The sequence below is a fragment of the Anomaloglossus baeobatrachus genome, chromosome 3, assembly GCF_048569485.1.
Source record: "Anomaloglossus baeobatrachus isolate aAnoBae1 chromosome 3, aAnoBae1.hap1, whole genome shotgun sequence".
Lineage (NCBI taxonomy): Eukaryota > Metazoa > Chordata > Amphibia > Anura > Aromobatidae > Anomaloglossus > Anomaloglossus baeobatrachus.
In genome coordinates this window covers 16,943,194-16,967,218 of record NC_134355.1, presented here as the reverse complement: position 1 = coordinate 16,967,218, position 24,025 = coordinate 16,943,194, and the positions used below count along the sequence as shown (strand labels likewise).

Here is a 24,025-nt window from a genome sequence, read left to right as displayed (position 1 = left end):
TGTGAGTCCCTGGATGATTCTCTGGAGAACCTTCATGTATAAAGTGTTGTGCATGTTCCAAAGATGAACATGGTTTCTTTTCATTGTGCGTTCTCTGATGTCTAATGAGATCAATTTCTTTGGTAAAAGATTCCCCAAATTCTGAACATGAAATTGAGTTTTCATTTCTGTGAATTTGATCATTCAAAGAAAGATTGGATTTGGTATTTAAAATTTTCTCACACACAAATGTTTTCTCCGGTCTATTTCTGGTTCCTTGTTTACTGATTAGTGATTGACTAGAGAAAAGTTTTTTCTGACTGTTTAAACCAGTGGATACTTGTGCGATGTGAAGGACTACGGGTACATTAGGAGATAGTGAATTAGTCTGTGTAGTATTATCTTCTACATTATGATATGGAGATAAAAGGAGATTTTCGTGAGAATTTGTCCTCCAGTCTTCACCTAGAAAAACAAATATTAAATTATTCTTTCAGGTACATTTTAGGCAGGCGTTATATTAGATAGACAATAATAATAATAATAAAAACAGGCAAAAGAAAGGACAAATAATAGTAATATATGACAGTTACTATGACTCTGGGATAGCGGGGAACCAGGGCCCCTAAACTGTCCCTATTCTTATGGATACCCCAAATGATGGGGATGCCTGAGTCTTCTTCCTGGCCCTGGTCTTTATCAGTCCTGATCTGTTTCCCTCTCCCCTTCAGAAGGACGGGACAGGAGTGTAATGAAAGAGAAAACCCAAACTATGTCACACAGCATGAACAGACAGAGGTAAAGACAATAAGAGATTCCTGAGGGAACACAAAAGCAGGAAGGAATTATCAAGACAACAGGGGTAAACTCCACAACCGCTCCAAGCAAAAAAACAACACTTTTACCAGAACGTCTGGGACACCAAAGCTCCCGGACCAACACAAAATACACTATAGCTGGCATTGGTAGATAATTTCATCCAGCATAAATAGGAGGGGAGCAGATGTGATTACCCTCCCCACCACATGTGCTCAATGGAACCTAACAAGTGTAAACACACAGTCGAGGAACCTCTCAGGTTGTTTCAGATAAAGAAAATAAATATGTTAGAGTGACCAAGCCGATCACCAGAGTTGAATCTAATAGAAAATGTCTGGAATGAACTAAAGCTCAGAATTCATAGAAGAAGCCGGGATCTGAAGGATGTGAAGATTGTGTGTGTAGAAAAATGGACCAAAATCCACCTGAGCAATGCAGCCGACTAGTGTTTCCATACAGGAGGCGTCTGGAAGCTTCATCACCAGGAAAGGCTTTTGTATGAAGTATTAAATACATTTTAGTAACATGTTCAATACTTTTTCCCTATGTCATTTCTCATTATTACACATCACTACATTTATGGACATCTGTGTTTTGATTTCTTTGCCTGTGTGAATTGGATGGGTTGTTACTGACATCTGGTGAGAAAATCATGTCAATAGCACCTGTAGAACTCTATTTATTTTGAAAATTTGTGACGTGTTCAATACTTATCTAACCTGCTGTAACACAACATTATTTACAGATACAGGGAGAACACAACTTCATGGATGATCCAGACGGTTTAATTTTTTCCTATAATATTTCCAACACTCTGAACGTGAAAATGGCTTCTCCCCTGTGTGACTTCTAAGATGTTCTGTAAGACTTGATTTCTGACTTTTACTACATTTACTAGATGTAGAACCCGGCGTTGCCCGGGATAGTAACTGTCTCTCTGTCTCTCTCCCAGTCTCTGTCTGTCTCTGTGTGTCTGTCTGCCTCTATCCATGTGTGTCTATGTCTCTATCCATGTCTGTCTGTGTCTATATCTCTATGCAAATAAGAAAGCCGCGGAGACACCATCACGTGTTTCTCAACGCTGGCAGGAAACTAGCCAGGTCTTTCACCGGGAAGGAACAACCACGGGAAGGTCAGTCTCCAGTCAAGGAGACCACCTATACCAAACATGGTATCCATCCACAGACAGCCGTTTCGGGGTATTTGCCCCTCATCAGTGTGGAGTAGGAATCTGGCTAGTGGGGGCAATGCCTAGTTAAAGACTATGGTGTCTCTGCGGCTTTCTTATTTGCATACTTCCCAGGGGGCAATGCTCTAGAATCACTGCGTTGAGAAACACGTGATGGTGTCTCTGCAGTGGATATGTTGATCTCCCTAAGGTCAACAATGCTTTCTTAAGTAGTCTTTAACTAGGCATTGCCCCCACTAGCCAGATTCCTACTCCACACTGATGAGGGGCAAATACCCCGAAACGGCTGTCTGTGGATGGATACCATGTTTGGTATAGGTGGTCTCCTTGACTGGAGACTGCCCTTCCCGTGGTTGTTCCTTCCCGGTGAAAGACCTGGCTAGTTTCCTGCCAGTGTTGAGAAACACGTGATGGTGTCTCCGCGGCTTTCTTATTTGCATACTTCCCAGGGGGCAATGCTCTAGAATCACTGCGTTGAGAAACACGTGATGGTGTCTCTGCAGTGGATATGTTGATCTCCCCAAGGTCAACAATGCTTGCTTAAGTAGTCTTTAACTAGGCATTGCCCCCACTAGCCAGATTCCTACTCCACACTGATGAGGGGCAAATACCCCGAAACGGCTGTCTGTGGATGGATACCATGTTTGGTATAGGTGGTCTCCTTGACTGGAGACTGCCCTTCCCGTGGTTGTTCCTTCCCGGTGAAAGACCTGGCTAGTTTCCTGCCAGCATTGAGAAACACGTGATGGTGTCTCCGCGGCTTTCTTATTTGCATACTTCCCAGGGGGCAATGCTCTAGAATCACTGCGTTGAGAAACACGTGATGGTGTCTCTGCAGTGGATATGTTGATCTCCCTAAGGTCAACAATGCTTGCTTATGTGTCTATATCTCTGTCTGTCTCTGTATCAGTCTCTGTTTGTCTCTATCTCTGTCTGTCTCTCTCTCTGTGTCTGTCTGTATCAATCTCTGTGTCAGTCTGTCTCTCTCTCTCTGTGTCTGTCAGTCTCTTTCCCCGTCTGTCTCTTTCCAGGTCTGTCTCGGTACCCTTCTGTCTCATTCTAGGTCTGTCTCATTTCAGGTCTGTCTCATTCCCCGTCTGTCTCTTTCTAGGTTTGTCTCATTCCAGGTCTGTCTCTTTCCCAGTCTGTCTATTTCCTCATCTTTTTCTATCTCTTTCTCTTTCCCTGTCTCTTTCACTGTCTGTCTGCCTCTTTGACTGTCTTTCTCTTTCCCTGTCTGCCTCTTACTCTGTCTGTGCTTATGTCTGTCTCTTTCTGTCTCACTCTCTATCCGTCTACCCGGCGACATCTTATTACCTCACACATATGCTTGTTATACTATGAATGTCTTTTGTTCCTATAGCAACCAATCACAGCTGCTATTAATAACCCATAGCTCGCAGCTCCATTGACTTTAATGGAGGCAGTTTTTTTTGGAGAGTAACTGTAAAGCACAGGGTTATATTTTCCATCAAAACATAGTCTATGACGTTCCCTGAGTCACATGAGGCGTCTGTGAAAAATTTCGTGATTGTAAATGCGACGGTGCGGATTCCTTTTGTGGACATACACACATACACTCATCTTTATATATTAGACTAGCTGTAGTACCCGGGCGTTGCCCGGGAAAGTAACTGTCTCTGTGTGTCTCTGTGTGTCAGTCTCTGTGTGTCTGTCTCTGTCTGTGTGTCTGTCTGTCTCTTTCCCTCTCTGTCTCTTTCCCTGTCTGTCTCTATCTATGTGTGTCTCTGTCTCTATCCATGTCTGTCTGTCTGTGTCTATCTCTCTGTCTTTGTCTATCTCTGTATCAGTCTCTTTGTCCGTCTCTATCTCTGTGTGTCTGTCTCTCTATCTCTGTGTCTATCTGTCTCAGTCTCTCTCTTTCCCTGCCTGTCTCTTTCCCCGTCTGTCTCTTTCCCCGTCTGTCTCTTTCCCTGTCTTTTTCCTTGTCTCTATCTCTTTCCCTGTCTATCTCTCTGTCTCTTTCCCTGTCTGTCTTTGTCTCTTTGACTGTCTCTTTCCCTGTCTGTCTGCCTCTTTCTCTTTGACTGTCTGTCTCTCTGTCTTTTTCCCTGTTTGTCTCTGTCTGTTTCTTTCCCTGTCTGTGTCTGTCTGTCTCTTTGACTATCTGTCTCTCTCTCTGTCTGCCTCTTACTCTGTCTGTGTCTGTCTGTCTCTTTCTGTCTCTCTCTGTCTGTCTTTTTCTATCCGTCTCCCCACCGACATCTTATTACCTCACACATAAGCTTCTTATACTATCAATGTCCTTTGTTCCTATAGCAACCAATTCCTTTAGCGGACACACACACACACACACACACACACACATATATACATACATACACACACACACACACACATATATACATATATACATACACTCAGCTTTATATATTAAATTACAGTCAGGACATAGAAATGTTTTTTTCCTCAGCGTTATATATGGAGAGAGAGGACATGACGTTAGACATAATGAACAGATAATCATTACAGGAATTAATAATAATAAACCCATGAGGACACTTCTCTGATTTTCTCGTCACTGATCTAATAATATTAAGAACATTTTAAGTCACATAAGATTGATGAGCGTTTCTTACCGGCCACTGACTCTGATGCAGAATTTTCGTCTCCACTCGACGCTCCACCAGAATTTTCCTAGAAGAACCCCATATTAGAAACATGAGAAAAAAGATCCCTCTTGATTATATAAAGGTGAAGGTCGGCAATCTCCTAAAAGACACGGAATAATCTGCCCTAAAGTATCTCCTTACTTAGAAATCGGACAGGATTAACATTTAACCGAGTTTCACATCAACAATAGTTAATTTTATTTATTTATTTCTTTAATCGGGTTCATTTTGATTAACCAAAAAAGTAAATAACACATAGAAGAGTCTAATTCCCCGCAAGACCAGTATGGAGGGAAAAAAACCCGACCATCTTCAGTCACAAAAACAACATCAAAATTCTACCATAACCAGAGACCTGCAGCCCACACCCATCATCAGTAGATGCCACAAGCTAAATGTTCCATGTCAGTATACTACCCATGACATAAAATACGCCACATCTCTTCCAGCAACCATATGTGTTCCGGAGACGTATACGTCCATCCTGATCCAATAGATTATTAACCAGTGATAAGGAGAAGGACCTGTCCCCCGCACTATCTTGCAGCAGTGACGGGGACCGAAGGCCCGGAGAATCAGACCACGTCCCCCAAATCTTATAGAACTTCTTCAATGCATTTCTTTTGAGGTTCACCCCCTTCTGTATAGCATTAACTCTCTCTTTAATGGTCCCCAATGGCTGGAGGAGCTGGATCCAACCAGTGGTAGGCCAACATTTTTCCAGCACCCATGACAGCACCACGAGAGAGAGGATCCGCCCTTCAAGGACAGGAAACCTCCAGAATAAAAAGGGGCGGCACCTCTCCCCACATCAGTTGGTTTCCTGTCCTTGAACAGGGAACCTCCAGGAGCGGCGGTTCAAGATGGCCCTTAGGGGTCGAAGTCTCCAAGTATTCCAGCCCTGGCCGGTCGCTTCAGGCAGCGACATGGGTCCTGCTGCGGCCGGCTGAGGTGCTGAAGGGAACACCACAGCAGGCCCACGGGGGCTGTGCCTGTGTGTGTTGGCATCGACCTGCTTCTTTGCCCTCACCCGGGAGTAGCAACGCCTACCAGCAGGTCTGGGGACGCACCACAGCAGCCCACGGGGGCTATGCCTGTGACTGACGGTACCTCCCACGCTCCCAACGATGCAGGAGTAGTGATGCCGTCTTACCTGCCCAGAGGTGAGTGGATGAGTGCGCTGGTGTTTCCGCAGTGTGCTTCCGGGGCCTACCAATTCTCTGCCCTGTCACTTCGGACGATTGGGCAGGAGCGACAACGGGGAACGCCATCTTGGGGATGGCCGCTGCCGAGTGGTGAGTGTGCGCAGGCGCGAGATCTTCTCTGGGTTCTCGAATGACGCTCGACTGACGTCATCTCCCGGAAGTGACAATGGAGGTGTGTGCTGAGACTCGACTGAGGTGAGGCGACCGATGGCTTCACCCCTCTGGTGGAATACACGAGTCCACGGGCTGCTGGAAGCAGCTTCCAGGGTTGCATATGGTCTGCGGGCCTCGTGTTGCAGACCCTTGGTGTGGGGCTGCCTCCACAGTTAGCAACAAAATCCCTATAAGGCCCGTTTCACACGTCAGTGAAAAACACGCACATGTCCCTCCGTGTGCCGTGAATTACGGCACACGTGGGTTGTCTAAGTGCAATCTGGGCTCCGTTCTCCATTCTTCTCTGATCCAATATGGTAAGTTATGAAGACTGTCAGCTGCGCGGTTCCGTTTTTCCTTTTGAGGCTCCGCCCACTCTTTCAATGTCAGTCCTGCGGCCACGACTCGTGGAAATACGGTAAAATTAAAATTCCAGCAAAACTGAACAATCAGCGCTGCGTGTCATTATTTATATTGTAAAAAGCAATAATAAAATGTAAGTTATAATAATAATGAAAATAAAAATTTGCCCTTTGGAAAAAAATAATAAATATAACAGTGTGAGCATCTAATAAATAAAAACATGAGATCATTCCAATTATAAATCTGATTCCAGCCCCTGCTCTGAGGCCTGGGAACCCCGCTGTAGAAACTGAACTGTGCTGTATGGAGAAAAGATCACAGAGATCATCAAAAAATCCACTCTGATCTAGTCACCTCACTGCTGAATCAGCGAGAACGGAGGTGACCAAAAACATGTGACTATAGCGAGGCCTCAAGAAATCAGCTCTGATCTAGTCACCTCAGCACTGACCTGTCTACAGCAGAGCGGAGAAAGTGAGGACCACAAAAACCCCACTCTGATCTACACACTTCAGCAGTGACCAACTAGATCAGAGTGGAGAAAATGAGGCCTCCAAAAATCAACTCCGATATAGCCATATATATATCCATACATACAGTTAGGTCCAGAAATCTTTGGCCAGTGACACAATTTTGGCGAGTTGGGCTCTGCATGCCACCACATTGGATTTGAAATGAAATCTCGACAACAGAATTCAAGTGCAGATTGTAACGTTAAATTTGAAGGTTTGAACAAAAATATCTGATAGAAATTGTAGGAATTGTCACATTTCTTTACAAACACTCCACATTTTAGGAGGTCAAAAGTAATTGGACAAATAAACCAAACCCAAACAAAATATTTTTATTTTCAATATTTTGTTGCGAATCCTTTGGAGGCAATCACTGCCTTAAGTCTGGAACCCATGGACATCACCAAACGCTGGGTTTCCTCCTTCTTAATGCTTTGCCAGGCCTTTACAGCCGCAGCCTTCAGGTCTTGCTTGTTTGTGGGTCTTTCCGTCTTAAGTCTGGATTTGAGCAAGTGAAATGCATGCTCAATTAGGTTAAGATCTGGTGATTGACTTGGCCATTGCAGAATGTTCCACTTTTTTGCACTCATGAACTCCTGGGTAGCTTTGGCTGTATGCTTGGGGTCATTGTCCATCTGTACTATGAAGCGCCGTCCGATCAACTTTGCGGCATTTGGCTGAATCTGGGCTGAAAGTATATCCCGGTACACTTCAGAATTCATCCGGCTACTCTTGTCTGCTGTTATGTCATCAATAAACACAAGTGACCCAGTGCCATTGAAAGCCATGCATGCCCATACCATCACGTTGCCTCCACCATGTTTTACAGAGGATGTGGTGTGCCTTGGATCATGTGCCGTTCCCTTTCTTTTCCAAACTTTTTTCTTCCCATCATTCTGGTACAGGTTGATCTTTGTCTCATCTGTCCATAGAATACTTTTCCAGAACTGAGCTGGCTTCATGAGGTGTTTTTCAGCAAATGTAACTCTGGCCTGTCTATTTTTGGAATTGATGAATGGTTTGCATCTAGATGTGAACCCTTTGTATTTACTTTCATGGAGTCTTCTCTTTACAGTTGACTTAGAGACAGATACACCTACTTCACTGAGAGTGTTCTGGACTTCAGTTGATGTTGTGAACGGGTTCTTCTTCACCAAAGAAAGTATGCGGCGATCATCCACCACTGTTGTCATCCGTGGACGCCCAGGCCTTTTTAAGTTCCCAAGCTCACCAGTCAATTCCTTTTTTTCTCAGAATGTACCCGACTGTTGATTTTGCTACTCCAAGCATGTCTGCTATCTCTCTGATGGATTTTTTCTTTTTTTTCAGCCTCAGGATGTTCTGCTTCACCTCAATTGAGAGTTCCTTAGACCGCATGTTGTCTGGTCACAGCAACAGCTTCCAAATGCAAAACCACACACCTGTAATCAACCCCAGACCTTTTAACTACTTCATTGATTACAGGTTAATGAGGGAGACCCCTTCAGAGTTAATTGCAGCCCTTAGAGTCCCTTGTCCAATTACTTTTGGTCCCTTGAAAAAGAGGAGGCTATGCATTACAGAGCTATGATTCCTAAACCCTTTCTCCGATTTGGATGTGAAAACTCTCATATTGCAGCTGGGAGTGTGCACTTTCAGCCCATATTATATATATATAATTGTATTTCTGAACATGTTTTTGTAAACAGCTAAAATAACAAAACTTGTGTCACTGTCCAAATATTTCTGGACCTAACTGTATATCCATACATATAACCATACATATATCCATACCTCCCAACCGTCCCGGATTCTGCGGGACTGCCACGATTTATCAGGGCTGTCCCGCACTCCCGCGGCTCACAGCTGATGTCCCGGCTCCTCCCCTCAGTGGAGTGAATAAATTAAATTAAATTATCATAGGCTCTGGATTTTCGGGGGATCTGGGACTCGAACTCGTGGAGCTATGAGTTCATTGTTTCAAAGGCAGCAGCTTTACCACTGAGCTACTGCCTCTATTGAGAGCAATAGGAAGATTTTGTTATCTTGACCTCTATACTGCAGGTGAGACACCAGAAGCAGATTATTCAGCTGCAAAGATGGATGGAGGGATGGATGAATGGAGGGATAGAGGGAAGGAGGGATAGATGATAGAGGGATGAATGGAGGGATGAATGGAGGGATAGAGGGAGGGATGGATGGATGATAGAGGGATGAATGGAGGGATGAATGGAGGGATAGAGGGATGAATGGAGGGATGAATGGAGGGATGAATGGAGAGATAGAAGGAGGGATGGATGGATGATAGAGGGATGAATGGAGGGATGAATGGAGGGATAGATGGAGGGATGGATGATAGAGGGATGAATGGAGGGATGAATGGAGGGATAGAGGGAGGGATGGATGCATGGATGATAGAGGGATAGAGGGAGGGATGGATGGATGATAGAGGGATGAATGGAGGGATGAATGGAGGGATAGAGGGAGGGATAAATGGAGGGATAGAGGGATGAATGGAGGGATAGAGGCAGGGATGGATGGATGATAGAGGGATGAATGGAGGGATGAATGGAGGGATAGAAGGAGGGATGAATGGAGGGATAGAGGGATGAAAGGAGGGATAGAGGGATGGATGGATGATAGAGGGATGAATGGAGTGATGGATGGAGGGATAGAGGGAGGGATGAATGGAGGGATAGAGGGATGAATGGAGGGATGAATGGAGGGATAGAGGGATGAATGGAGGGATAGAGGGAGGGATGGATGATAGAGGGATGAATGGAGGGATGAATGGAGGGATAGAGGGAGGGATGAATGGAGGGATAGAGGGATGAATGGAGGGATAGAGGCAGGGATGGATGGATGATAGAGGGATGAATGGAGGGATAGAGGGAGGGATAGAGGGAGGGATGGATGGATGATAGAGGCATGAATGGAGGGATGAATGGAGGGATAGAGGGAGGGATAGAGGGAGGGATGGATGGATAGATGATAGAGGGATGAATGGAGGGATAAATGGAGGGATAGAGGGATGAATGGAGGGATGAATGCAGGGATAGAGGGATGAATGGAGGGATGAATTGAGGGATGAATGGAGGCATGAATGGAGAGATAGAGGGATGAATGGAGGGATAGAGGCAGGGATGGATGGATGGATGGATGATAGAGGGATGAATGGAGGGATGAATGGAGGGATGAATGGAGGGATAGAGGGAGGGATAGAGGGAGGGATGGATGGATGATAGTGGGATGGATGGATGATAGAGGGATGGATGATAGAGGGATATATAGATACACGACAGATAATAGATAGATAGAGATAGAATCATAGATAGATAGAGATAGAATCATAGATAGATATAATCATATAAAGAATCATAGATAGAATCATAGATAGATAGATGGATAGATAGAATCATAGATAGAGAGATAGAATCATAGTTAGATAGAATCATAGTTAGATAGATAGAGGGATAGAGATAGAGATAGATAGATAGATAGATAAATACTGTATCTCAATGTTGGTGAAAGAGTCAGATTCATTTGTTCCCATAAAACTACTATAAAGAAATGAGGAAAAAAATACAAATACAATTTTTTTATCTTCACCACCTTGGATTCAAACCAGCAACGTTCAAAACTTGTGTCCAGCAACCTCCTAGCTTTCCTAGCTGCTCTAGCTGTTGAGCCACTAGGATTGATGATGTCAGAGGGAGGATTTCACATCCATCCCTGCCTCTATCCCTCCATTCATCCCTCTATCTCTCCATTCATCCCTCCATTCATCCCTCAATTCATCCCTCAATTCATCCCTCCATTCATCCCTACAATGCAGCCTCTTACACAGCAGATTACACAGGAGACAGCTCCATTGTACAGAGCAGCATCTCTATGTCCTGTATTCTAGAGGGAGAGGAAAAGAGGATTTTTTTTCTTCTAATAAAGTTACTAAAAATAATTAAAAAAAATAGAATAATGTAATTTTATTGCACTTTTTTTTATAAAATAATAAACATTACAAATCAGCAAATAACATGGACATATTTGGTGTCCCTGTAATCGTAATGACCTGAACAACACAGCGATCATTTATGGGGATCGGTAAATGGCGGGAAAAAAAAGGCGCAATTTATTATTTTTCTTTATTAAAACCCATAAAAAATGTAATAAAAATGGATCACTGAGGCCGTGTTCACACATAGCGTAAATGCTGCATTTTTTCTGTAGCTGTCCGCGCCACGAGTGCAATAACAATGTTCTCTGATTATTGCGTGTTTGCGGTATTTTTTATACATTGTCCCCCTTATTTGATACATGTTTGTTGCTGATGTGAATCCTGAAGCTTATAAAGAAAGAAACACCAAATCCGCACCGTTCAGCGGCGTCTTTCCACGCACCAGGGGCGAAGATTTCAGGACGTCTCATCCACTTTGCTTGGACAATTAGTCCATATTCACATGTAGTGTAAATGCGGCATTTTTTTCTGCTGTTTCTTTGCACATTTATTCTGCTGTGTTTAATTGTCCAAGTAAAGTGGATGTGATTCCATGAAAAGACGCTGCTGAATTCTGCGGTTTTCGGGGGGGGGGGGGGGGGGGGTTTCTCTGGAGGTTTCTATGTGGAGCTTAAAAAAATGCAGGAAAAAAAAAACAGAATTTATGCAACGTGTGAACACGTATTGATAGGCACAAATAAGCAACATGTCATATAGTGACACATGGAAATATAAAAAAATTCTGACTGCTATAAATATGAATGAACAGGGGCATCTGCTGAATGACCCTTACTGCCAAATGGGTGTGGCTAGGGGTGTGGCTAGGGGCGTGGTCAAAATTGGCCGCGGCGCGCCCAGCGCGCCGCATACTTTCTCCCTCTTTCCTTTCTTGAAAAGTTGGGAGGTATGCATATATCCATACATATAACCATACATATATCCATACATATAACCATACATATAACCATACATATAACCATACATATATCCATACATATAACCATACATATATCCATACATATAACCATACATATATCCATACATATATCCATACATATAACCATACATATAACCATACATATAACCATACATATAGCCATACATATAACCATACATATAACCATACATATATCCATACATATAACCATACATATATCCATACATATAACCATACATATATCCATACATATATCCATACATATAACCATACATATAACCATACATATAACCATACATATAGCCATACATATAGCCATACATATAACCATACATATATCCATACATATAACCATACATATATCCATACATATATCCATACATATATCCATACATATAACCATACATATAACCATACATATAACCATACATATAACCATACATATAGCCATACATATAGCCATACATATAGCCATACATATATCCATACATATAACCAGGGCCGGAGTCACCACCCGGCATACCCGGGCAAATGCCGGGGCCCTGGACAGCCGGGGGGGCCCATTCGCGAGTTCTGGGAACCACAGTCCTCTGCAGGAAACTGCGGGTGCTGTCCCTTTAAGGCACGATGTCCACAGTGTTCCCTGTAAACTCCTTGTCTGAACGTCATCTGTGGGCGGAGCTATCACACAGCGTCCTGCTCCAGTCACTGTCCCACAGATGAAGACAAGGAACAGTGCCAGCCAGCGACCCCCAGCACATCGCTGCCCTCCAGCGCTGTGTGGACCCCCTCTCCACAGTGATTTGAGTGGTATGTTCTACAATCCTCCCCGCCCCCCGATTTATGGGCCCCAGTGAGCTGCATGGGCTTTTTTCCCCCTGAGATGTATGTCCTGGCCCCCAACTATGTGCTGTCCCCCAGAGCCGAGTGTGTGGGGCCCCCCAGAGCCGAGTGTGTGGGGCCCCCCAGAGCCGAGTGTGTGGGGCCCCCCAGAGCCGAGTGTGTGGGGCCCCCCAAAGCCGAGTGTGTGGGGCCCCCAGAGCCTCGTTTGCACATGTCTCAGATCATGTCCCATCATAATCTAAAACCCTTTGCATTAAAAGGAGATAACTACAACAGTAAGTGTGTGTCTGGGTGAAGCAGAGCCGAGTGTGTGTCTGGGTGAAGCAGAGCCGAGTGTGTGTCTGGGTGAAGCAGAGCTGAGTGTGTGTCTGGGTGAAGCAGAGCCGAATGTGTGTCTGGGTGAAGCAGAGCCGAGTGTGTGTCTGGGTGAAGCAGAGCCGAGTGTGTGTCTGGGTGAAGCAGAGCCGAGTGTGTGTGTGGGTGAAGCAGAGCCAAGTGTGTGTGTGTGTGTGCAGGAGAGCCGAGTGTGTGTGTGTGGGTGCAGGAGAGCCGAGTGTGTGTGTGGGTGCAGGAGAGCCGAGTGTGTGTGTGGGTGCAGGAGAGCCGAGTGTGTGTCTGGGTGAAGCAGAGCCGAGTGTGTGTCTGGGTGAAGCAGAGCCGAGTGTGTGTCTGGGTGAAGCAGAGCCGAGTGTGTGTCTGGGTGAAGCAGAGCCGAGTGTGTGTCTGGGTGAAGCAGAGCCGAGTGTGTGTGTGAGTGCAGCAGAGCCGAGTGTGTGTGTGTGTGCAGGAGAGCCGAGTGTGTGTGTGGGTGAAGCAGAGCCGAGTGTGTGTCTGGGTGAAGCAGAGCCGAGTGTGTGTCTGGGTGAAGCAGAGCCGAGTGTGTGTCTGGGTGAAGCAGAGCCGAGTGTGTGTCTGGGTGAAGCAGAGCCGAGTGTGTGTCTGGGTGAAGCAGAGCCGAGTGTGTCTGGGTGAAGCAGAGCCGAATGTGTGTCTGGGTGAAGCAGAGCCGAGTGTGTGTCTGGGTGAAGCAGAGCCGAATGTGTGTCTGGGTGAAGCAGAGCCGAGTGTGTGTCTGGGTGAAGCAGAGAGCCGAGTGTGTGTCTGGGTGAAGCAGAGCCGAGTGGGTGTCTGGGTGAAGCAGAGCTGAGTGGGTGCCTGGGTGAGCCGAGTGGGTGTCTGGGTGAAGCAGAGCCGAGTGTGTGTCTGGGTGAAGCAGAGCCGAGTGTGTGTCTGGGTGAAGCAGAGCCGAGTGTGTGTCTGGGTGAAGCAGAGCCGAATGTGTGTCTGGGTGAAGCAGAGCCGAGTGTGTGTCTGGGTGAAGCAGAGCCGAGTGTGTGTCTGGGTGAAGCAGAGAGCCGAGTGTGTGTCTGGGTGAAGCAGAGCCGAGTGGGTGTCTGGGTGAAGCAGAGCTGAGTGGGTGCCTGGGTGAGCCGAGTGTGTGTCTGGGTGAAGCAGAGCCGAGTGTGTGTCTGGGTGAAGCAGAGCCGAGTGTGTGTCTGGGTGAAGCAGAGCCGAGTGTGTGTCTGGGTGAAGCAGAGCCGAGTGTGTGTCTGGGTGAAGCAGAGCCGAGTGTGTGTCTGGGTGAAGCAGAGCCGAGTGTGTGTCTGGGTGAAGCAGAGCCGAGTGTGTGTGTGAGTGCAGCAGAGCCGAGTGTGTGTGTGTGTGTGTGCAGGAGAGCCGAGTGTGTGTGTGGGTGAAGCAGAGCCGAGTGTGTGTCTGGGTGAAGCAGAGCCGAGTGTGTGTCTGGGTGAAGCAGAGCCGAGTGTGTGTCTGGGTGAAGCAGAGCCGAGTGTGTGTCTGGGTGAAGCAGAGCAGAGTGTGTGTCTGGGTGAAGCTAAGCCGAGTGTGTGTCTGGGTGAAGCAGAGCCGAGTGTGTGTCTGGGTGAAGCAGAGCCGAGTGTGTGTCTGGGTGAAGCAGAGCCGAGTGTGTGTCTGGGTGAAGCAGAGCCGAATGTGTGTCTGGGTGAAGCAGAGCCGAGTGTGTGTCTGGGTGAAGCAGAGAGCCGAGTGTGTGTCTGGGTGAAGCAGAGCCGAGTGGGTGTCTGGGTGAAGCAGAGCTGAGTGGGTGCCTGGGTGAGCCGAGTGGGTGTCTGGGTGAAGCAGAGCCGAGTGTGTGTCTGGGTGAAGCAGAGCCGAGTGTGTGTCTGGGTGAAGCAGAGCCGAGTGTGTGTCTGGGTGAAGCAGAGCCGAATGTGTGTCTGGGTGAAGCAGAGCCGAGTGTGTGTCTGGGTGAAGCAGAGCCGAGTGTGTGTCTGGGTGAAGCAGAGCCGAGTGGGTGTCTGGGTGAAGCAGAGCTGAGTGGGTGCCTGGGTGAGCCGAGTGTGTGTCTGGGTGAAGCAGAGCCGAGTGTGTGTCTGGGTGAAGCAGAGCCGAGTGTGTGTCTGGGTGAAGCAGAGCCGAGTGTGTGTCTGGGTGAAGCAGAGCCGAGTGGGTGTCTGGGTGAGCCGAGTGGGTGTCTGGGTGAAGCAGAGCCGAGTGGGTGCCTGGGTGAGCCGAGTGGGTGTCTGGGTGAAGCAGAGCCGAGTGTGTGTCTGGGTGAAGCAGAGCCGAGTGTGTGTCTGGGTGAAGCAGAGCCGAGTGTGTGTCTGGGTGAAGCAGAGCCGAGTGGGTGTCTGGGTGAAGCAGAGCCGAGTGGGTGTCTGGGTGAAGCAGAGCCGAGTGGGTGTCTGGGTGAGCCGAGTGGGTGTCTGGATGAAGGAGAGCCGAGTGTGTGTCTGCAGCAGAGCTGTGTGTATATATACTCTTTGGGCAGCAGAGTGTGTATTTACTCTGGGCAGCAGAGCTTTATGACTATGTGCTGTTTGGGCAGCGTAGCAGAGATGTGTGCAGCAAAGCTGTGTGCATATAGTCTTCGGTCAGCAGTGATGTGTATATATGCAGCAGAGCTGCGTGTGTGTTTGTGTCTGTACATATCCAGCAGAGATGTGTGCAACAGTGCTATCAAGGGGTGTGTGTAGCAGAGCTGTGTGAGTGTGTATGTATGGATTAGAGCTGTGCGTGCGGCCCCCCCCATAGCCATGTGTGCAGCCCCCCAGAGCCGTATGTGCAACCCACCCCAGTAATGTGTATACCCCCAGAGCTGTTTGCTACTCCAGTAACATCTATGCCCTCCAGTAATGTCTATACCCCCTGCCCCTCCTGTGATGTATATACAGCAGTGTCAGTGTGCACTGTGCACGGCCATGTCTGTTACGACCATAATGCAGCACAGCCACATGTCTAGGAGGAGCTGGATGGAGACAAGCGGGTATGTGTCTGTATGCAATGATGTGTATCTATGTATGTCAGTGTATATGACTATAGATTTGTCTGTTTATAAGTATTTTTGTGAGTTTGTCTTCAAATATGTATATGTGCGTATGCCTGTATGTGTGTGTGCGTGTCTGTATGTGCGTGTCTGCGTGTGGATGGGGCCCAGTGAGACTCTTCCGCCCGGGGCCCACAAAAACCTGGAGCCGGCCCTGCATATAACCATACATATATCCATACATATATCCATACATATAACCATACATATAACCATACATATAACCATACATATAACCATACATATAACCATACATATAGCCATACATATAGCCATACATATAACCATACATATATCCATACATACATCCATACATATAACCATACATATAACCATACATATAACCATACATATAATCATACATATAACCATACATATATCCATACATATATCCATACATATATCCATACATATAACCATACATATAATAACCATACATATATCCAGGGCCGTATTTACCATTAGGCACCCGTGGTCCCGTGCCTAGGGCGGCAGGATGCAGGGGGGCGGCACCTTCTAGCAGTAAAAAAAAAAAAATTTTTTTTTTTTTTACACATTCATTAAATCCGCTGTATTTTTGGAGGGGGGAGAGGCGCACCTTTATTTATTTGTATTCGCGTCAATTAAGACGCGAATGCAGACAAACTGCGGCAGCCGGGCACAGAGAGCTGATTGACCCCGGAACTGCCGGCGCCTGCACTTCCGGGGTCACAGGCGCGCCAATCAGCTCCTTCCTCTGTGTTGCGTCCAATGCTGTGTGGATTTCACATGCAGAGCTCACAGCAGGACGCCGCAGAGGACGCCGCGATGGAAGCCGGTGTCAGAAGAGGATACTCACGTGAGCCAGGAAGATGACGGCGGGCCCTGGAGCAGGTAAGTGCTCGCAGAGCTGAAGATTCATAAGGAGCGTGGGGGTGTCTCTAATGCAGACTGGAGATCTGCGTATGGGGTGGGAGGAGAGAGGCTGATACTGGGGGAGACTTGGGGGAAGAGAAGCTGATACTGGGGGAGGCTGGGAGGAGAGTCTGATGCTGGGGGAGGCTGATGTTGCGGAAGGCTGGGAGGGGGGAGGCTGACGCTGGGGGAGGCTGGGAGGAGAGAGGCTGATGCTGAGGGAGGCTGATGCTGGGGGAGGCTGGGAGGAGGGAGGCTGGTGCTGGGGGAGGCTGGGAGGAGGGAGGCTGATACTGGGGGAGGCTGGGAGGGGGGAGGCTGATGCTGGGGGAGGCTAGGAGGGGGGAGGCTGATGCTGGGGGAGGCTGGGAGGAGGGAGGCTGATGCTGGGGGAGGCTGGGAGGAGGGAGGCTGATGCTGGGGGAGGCTAGGAGGGGGGAGGATGATGCTGGGGGAGGCTGATGCTGGGGGAGGCTGATGCTGGGGGAGGCTGGGAGGGGGGAGGCTGATGCTGGAGGAGGCTGATGCTGAGGGAGGCTGATGCTGGGGGAGGCTGGGAGGAGGGAGGCAGATGCTGGGGGAGGCTGGGAGGAGGGAGGCTGATGCTGGGGGAGGCTGGGAGGAGGGAGGCTGATGCTGGGGGAGGCTGGGAGGAGGGAGGCTGATGCTGGGGGAGGCTGGGGGGAGGGAGGCTGATGCTGGGGGAGGCTGGGGGGAGGGAGGCTGATGCTGGGGGAGGCTGATGCTGGGGGAGGCTGATGCTGGGGGAGGCTGGGAGGAGGGGAGGCTGGGGGGAGAGAGGCTGATGCTGGGGGAGGCTGGGAGGAGGGAGGCTGATGCTGAGGGAGGCTGGGAGGAGGGAGGCTGATGCTGAGGGAGGCTGATGCTGGGGGAGGCTGGGAGGAGAGAGGCTGATGCTGGGAGAGGCTGGGAGGAGAGAGGCTGATGCTGGGGGAGGCTGGGAGGAAAGAGGCTGATGCTGAGGGAGGCTGATGCTGGGAGAGGCTGATGCTGTGGGAGGCTCGGAGGAGTTAAGCTGATGCTGAGGGAGGCTGATGCTGGGGGAGGCTGGGAGGAGAGAGGCTGATGCTGGGGGGAGAGAGGTTGATGCTGGGGGGGCTGGGGAGAGAGAGGCTGATGCTGGGGGAGAGGCTGCTGGTGAAGGCGGGGGAGAGCGGCTGCTGCTGGGGGAATGGGAGAGAGGGGCCAATCCTAGAGACAGAGGACAAGGGTTGAGGGATAGTGCAATAATAAAATCGATGGGGGGGGGAGTGTAAAGACTCAGAATGAGAGGGGGGCAGCATTGGGAGCTCATTATAAAGAAGGGGCAGCATGTGTGGGCTCAGTATGGAGTGGAGCAATGTAGGGGAGTCAATATCAACAGTGGGGTAGTGTGTGTGTGTGTGGGAGGGGTGTCTCAGCATAAGCGTTAGTGTGGTGGTCTTAGTATGATGAATGGGGCAGCATGGAGGTGTCATTATGGAAAAAAGGAAGGCAGCATTAAGAGCTCATGGAGAGGGGCAGCATGCATGGGACATTGTGAGGAGGGAAGAGCATGAATGGGAAACTGTGAGGAGGGGGCAGCATGCATGGGACATTGTGAGGAGGGGCAGCATGCATGGGACATTGTGAGGGGGGACAGCATGCATGGGACATTGTGAGGAGGGAGCAGCATGCATGGGACACTGTGAGGAGGGGGCAGCATGCATGGGACATTGTGAGGAGGGGGCAGCATGCATGGGACATTGCGAGAAGGGAGCAGCATGCATGGGACACTGTGAGGAGGAGGAAGCATGCATGGGACATTGTGAGGAGGGGGAAGCATGCATGGGACATTGTGAGGAGGGGGCAGCATGCATGGGACATTGTGAGGAGGGGGCAGCATGCATGGGACATTGTGAGGAGGGGGCAGCATGCATGGGACATTGTGAGGACGGGGAAGCATGCATGGGACATTGTGAGGAGGGGGAAGCATGCATGGGACATTGTGAGGAGGGAGCAGCATGCATGGGACATTGTGAGGAGGGAGCAGCATGCATGGGACATTGTGAGGAGGGGACAGCATGCATAGGACATTGTGAGGAGGGAGCAGCATGCATGGGACACTGTGAGGAGGGGGCAGCATGTATGAGGCATTGTGAGGAGGGAGCAGCATGCATGGGACATTGGGAGGAGGGGGCAGCATGCATGGGACATTGGGAGGAGGGGGCAGAATGCATGGGACATTGTGAGGAGGGGGCAGCATGCATGGGACACTGTGAGGAGGGGGCAGCATGCATGGGACATTGGGAGGAGGGGGCAGAATGCATGGAACATTGTGAGGAGGGGGCAGCATTCATGGGACATTGTGAGGAGGGGGAAGCATGCATGGGACACTGTGAGGAGGGGGCAGCATGCATGGGACACTGTGAGGAGGGGGCAGCATGCATGAGACACTGTGAGGAGGGGGCAGCATGCATGGGACACTGTGAGGAGGGGCAGCGTGCATGAGACATTGGGAGGAGGGGGCAGAATGCATGGGACATTGTGAGGAGGGGGCAGAATGCATGGGACATTGTGAGGAGGGGGCAGCATGCATGGGACACTGTGAGGAGGGGGCAGCATGCATGGGACACTGTGAGGAAGGGGCAGCATGCATGGGACATTGTGAGGAGGGGGCAACATGCATGGGACATTGTGAGGAGGGGGCAGCATGCATGGGACATTGTGAGGAGGGGGCAGCATGCATGGGACACTGAGGAGGGGGGCAGCATGCATGGGACATTGTGAGGAGGGGGCAGCATGCATGGGAGATTGTGAGGAGGGGGCAGCATGCATGGGACATTGTGAGGAGGGGGCAGTATGCATGGGACATTGCGAGGAGGGGGCAGCATGCATGGGACATTGGGAGGAGGGGGCAGCATGCATGGGACATTGTGAGGAGGGGGCAGCATGCATGGGACATTGTGAGGAGGGGGCAGCATGCATGGGACATTGGGAGGAGGGGTCAGCATGCATGGGACATTGTGAGGAGGGGGCAGCATGCATGGGACATTGTGAGGAAGGGGCAGCATGCATGGGACATTGTGAGGAGGGGGCAGCATGATGTGAGGTCAATGTGCAGATCATATTTCATAATTGAGGAAGGTGTGGTGGGTATAATTTATAAGGGAGGGCAGTGTGACAGTCACAGTACATAAGTGGGGACGGTGTGGTGGGAATATTTTATACTCATGCTATGTTTTGATGTGCCTGTGGTGATCCCCATTGGGGGGGTAGTGCCCTTCGTTTCTCATTGATACTTTTTCAAGTGTTTTACAGAGTAGATCTGCCTTAAACAGATGTTGTGTGCGAAAACTCAGTGTTACGGTGTCACTAAGGGGCGCGACCACTTAAAGTGCCTAGGGCAGCACGAAGGCAAAATACAGCCCTGCATATATCCATACATATATCCATACATATAACCATACATATAACCATACATATAACCATACATATAACCATACATATATCCATACATATATCCATACATATATCCATACATATAACCATACATATATCCATACATATAACCATACATATAACCATACATATATCCATACATATATCCATACATATAACCATACATATATCCATACATATATCCATACATATAACCATACATATATCCATACATATATCCATACATATAACCATACATATAACCATACATATATCCATACATATATCCATACATATATCCATACATATAACCATACATATATCCATACATATAACCATACATATATCCATACATATATCCATACATATATCCATACATATAACCATACATATATCCATACATATATCCATACATATAACCATACATATAACCATACATATATCCATACATATAACCATACATATAACCATACATATATCCATACATATATCCATACATATATCCATACATATAACCATACATATATCCATACATATAACCATACATATATCCATACATATATCCATACATATAACCATACATATATCCATACATATATCCATACATATAACCATACATATATCCATACATATAACCATACATATATCCATACATATAACCATACATATAACCATACATATATCCATACATATAACCATACATATAACCATACATATAACCATACATATAGCCGCTCACTACTGAAGCAGCTAGATCAGAGGAGCACAAACCATCAACTCTGAACTAGACGCAATCCTGGCATTACAGGAGGAGAAAGCTCAGCGCTACCTAGATGACATCACGACCATGTGATCAAGTCACGTGTGTGGGAGGAGTCAGGCTTCATGCTGAGGAGGCAGAAGGACCTTTGATGATGTCATGGTCATGTGATCAGTCACATGCAGGGGGCGGAGTCAGTTTTCACCGAAGGAGAAGTCTCATTTCCTGCTGTCCTGATTCTATGGTAACGTCTTCATGTGCGGATGATAGAAGAGTGCGGTGTGTGACCCCGAGAAGTATACAGGTGCGGCCGGTACTACACTATATACAGCTCTGCACCGTATACTATATACACACAGCTCTGCACCGTATACTATATACACACAGCTCTGCACCGTATACTATATACACACAGCTCTGCACCTTATACTATATACACACAGCTCTGCACCGTATACTATATACACACCGCTCTGCACCGTATACTATATACACACCGCTCTGCACCGTATACTATATACACACAGCTCTGCACCGTATACTATATACACACAATACACACAGCTCTGCACCTTATACTATATACACACAGCTCTGCACCGTATACTATATACACACAGCTCTGCACCGTATACTATATACACACAGCTCTGCACCGTATACTATATACACACAATACACACAGCTCTGCACCTTATACTATATACACACAGCTCTGCACCGTATACTATATACACACCGCTCTGCACCGTATACTATATACACACAGCTCTGCACCGTATACTATATACACACAGCTCTGCACCGTATACTATATACACACAGCTCTGCACCGTATACTATATACACAGCTCTGCACCGTATACTATATACACACAGCTCTGCACCGTATACTATATACACACAGCTCTGCACCGTATACTATATACACACAGCTCTGCACCGTATACTATATACACACAGCTCTGCACCGTATACTATATACACACAGCTCTGCACCGTATACTATATACACACAGCTCTGCACCGTATACTATATACACACAGCTCTGCACCGTATACTATATACACACAGCTCTGCACCGTATACTATATACACACAGCTCTGCACCGTATACTATATACACACAGCTCTGCACCGTATACTATATACACACCGCTCTGCACCGTATACTATATACACACAGCTCTGCACCGTATACTATATACACACAGCTCTGCACCGTATACTATATACACACAGCTCTGCACCGTACACTATATACACACAGCTCTGCACCGTATACTATATACACACAGCTCTGCACCGTATACTATATACACACCGCTCTGCACCGTATACTATATACACACCGCTCTGCACCGTATACTATATACACACAGCTCTGCACCGTATACTATATACACACAGCTCTGCACCGTATACTATATACACACAGCTCTGCACCGTATACTATATACACACAGCTCTGCACCGTATACTGTATACACACAGCTCTGCACCGTATACTGTATACACACAGCTCTGCACCGTATACTATATACACACAGCTCTGCACCGTACACTTTATACACACAGCTCTGCACCGTACACTATATACACACAGCTCTGCACCGTATACTATATACACACAGCTCTGCACCGTATACTATATACACACAGCTCTGCACCGTATACTATACACACAGCTCTGCACCGTATACTATATACACACAGCTCTGCACCGTATACTATATACACACAGCTCTGCACCGTATACTATATACACACAGCTCTGCACCGTATACTATATACACACACACAGCTCTGCACCGTATACTATATACACACAGCTCTGCACCGTATACTATATACACACAGCTCTGCACCATATACTATATACACACACAGCTCTGCACCGTATACTATATACACACACAGCTCTGCACCGTATACTATATACACACAGCTCTGCACCGTATACTATATACACACAGCTCTGCACCGTATACTATATACACACAGCTCTGCACCGTATACTATACACACACAGCTCTGCACCGTATACTATATACACACAGCTCTGCACCGTATACTATATACACACAGCTCTGCACCGTATACTATATACACACAGCTCTGCACCGTATACTATATACACACAGCTCTGCACCGTATACTATATACACACAGCTCTGCACCGTATACTATATACACACAGCTCTGCACCGTATACTATATACACACAGCTCTGCACCGTATACTATATACACACAGCTCTGCACCGTATACTATATACACACAGCTCTGCACCGTATACTATACACACACAGCTCTGCACCGTATACTATACACACACAGCTCTGCACCGTATACTATACACACACAGCTCTGCACCGTATACTATATACACACAGCTCTGCACCGTATACTATATACACACAGCTCTGCACCGTATACTATATACACACAGCTCTGCACCGTATACTATATACACACAGCTCTGCACCGTATACTATATACACACAGCTCTGCACCGTATACTATATACACACAGCTCTGCACCGTATACTATATACACACAGCTCTGCACCGTATACTATATACACACAGCTCTGCACCGTATACTATATACTCGCAGCTCTGCACTATATACACACAGCTCTGCACCGTATACTATATACACACAGCTCTGCACCGTATACTATATACACACAGCTCTGCACCGTATACTATATACACACAGCTCTGCACCGTATACTATATACACACAGCTCTGCACCGTATACTATATACACAACTCTGCACCGTATACTATATACACACAGCTCTGCACCGTATACTATATACACACAGCTCTGCACCGTATACTATATACACACAGCTCTGCACCGTATACTATATACACACACAGCTCTGCACCGTATACTATATACACACAGCTCTGCACCGTATACTATATACACACAGCTCTGCACCGTATACTATATACACACAGCTCTGCACCGTATACTATATACACACAGCTCTGCACCGTATACTGTATACACACAGCTCT

General features: G+C 47.5%; 1 long non-coding RNA gene and 1 pseudogene across 1 annotated transcript; one reads left to right on the top strand and one right to left on the bottom strand.

Annotated features, from left to right (window-relative positions):
• Positions 1-24,025, top strand: part of LOC142297139 (uncharacterized) — a 108,287-nt pseudogene that overhangs the window by 60,725 nt on the left and 23,537 nt on the right.
• Positions 277-21,083, bottom strand: LOC142295906 (uncharacterized). The gene is made up of 3 exons (XR_012751562.1): positions 21,057-21,083; positions 4,588-4,645; positions 277-444 (listed from the first exon to the last, which is right to left on the bottom strand). It is a non-coding gene; the product is annotated as an uncharacterized LOC142295906 (long non-coding RNA).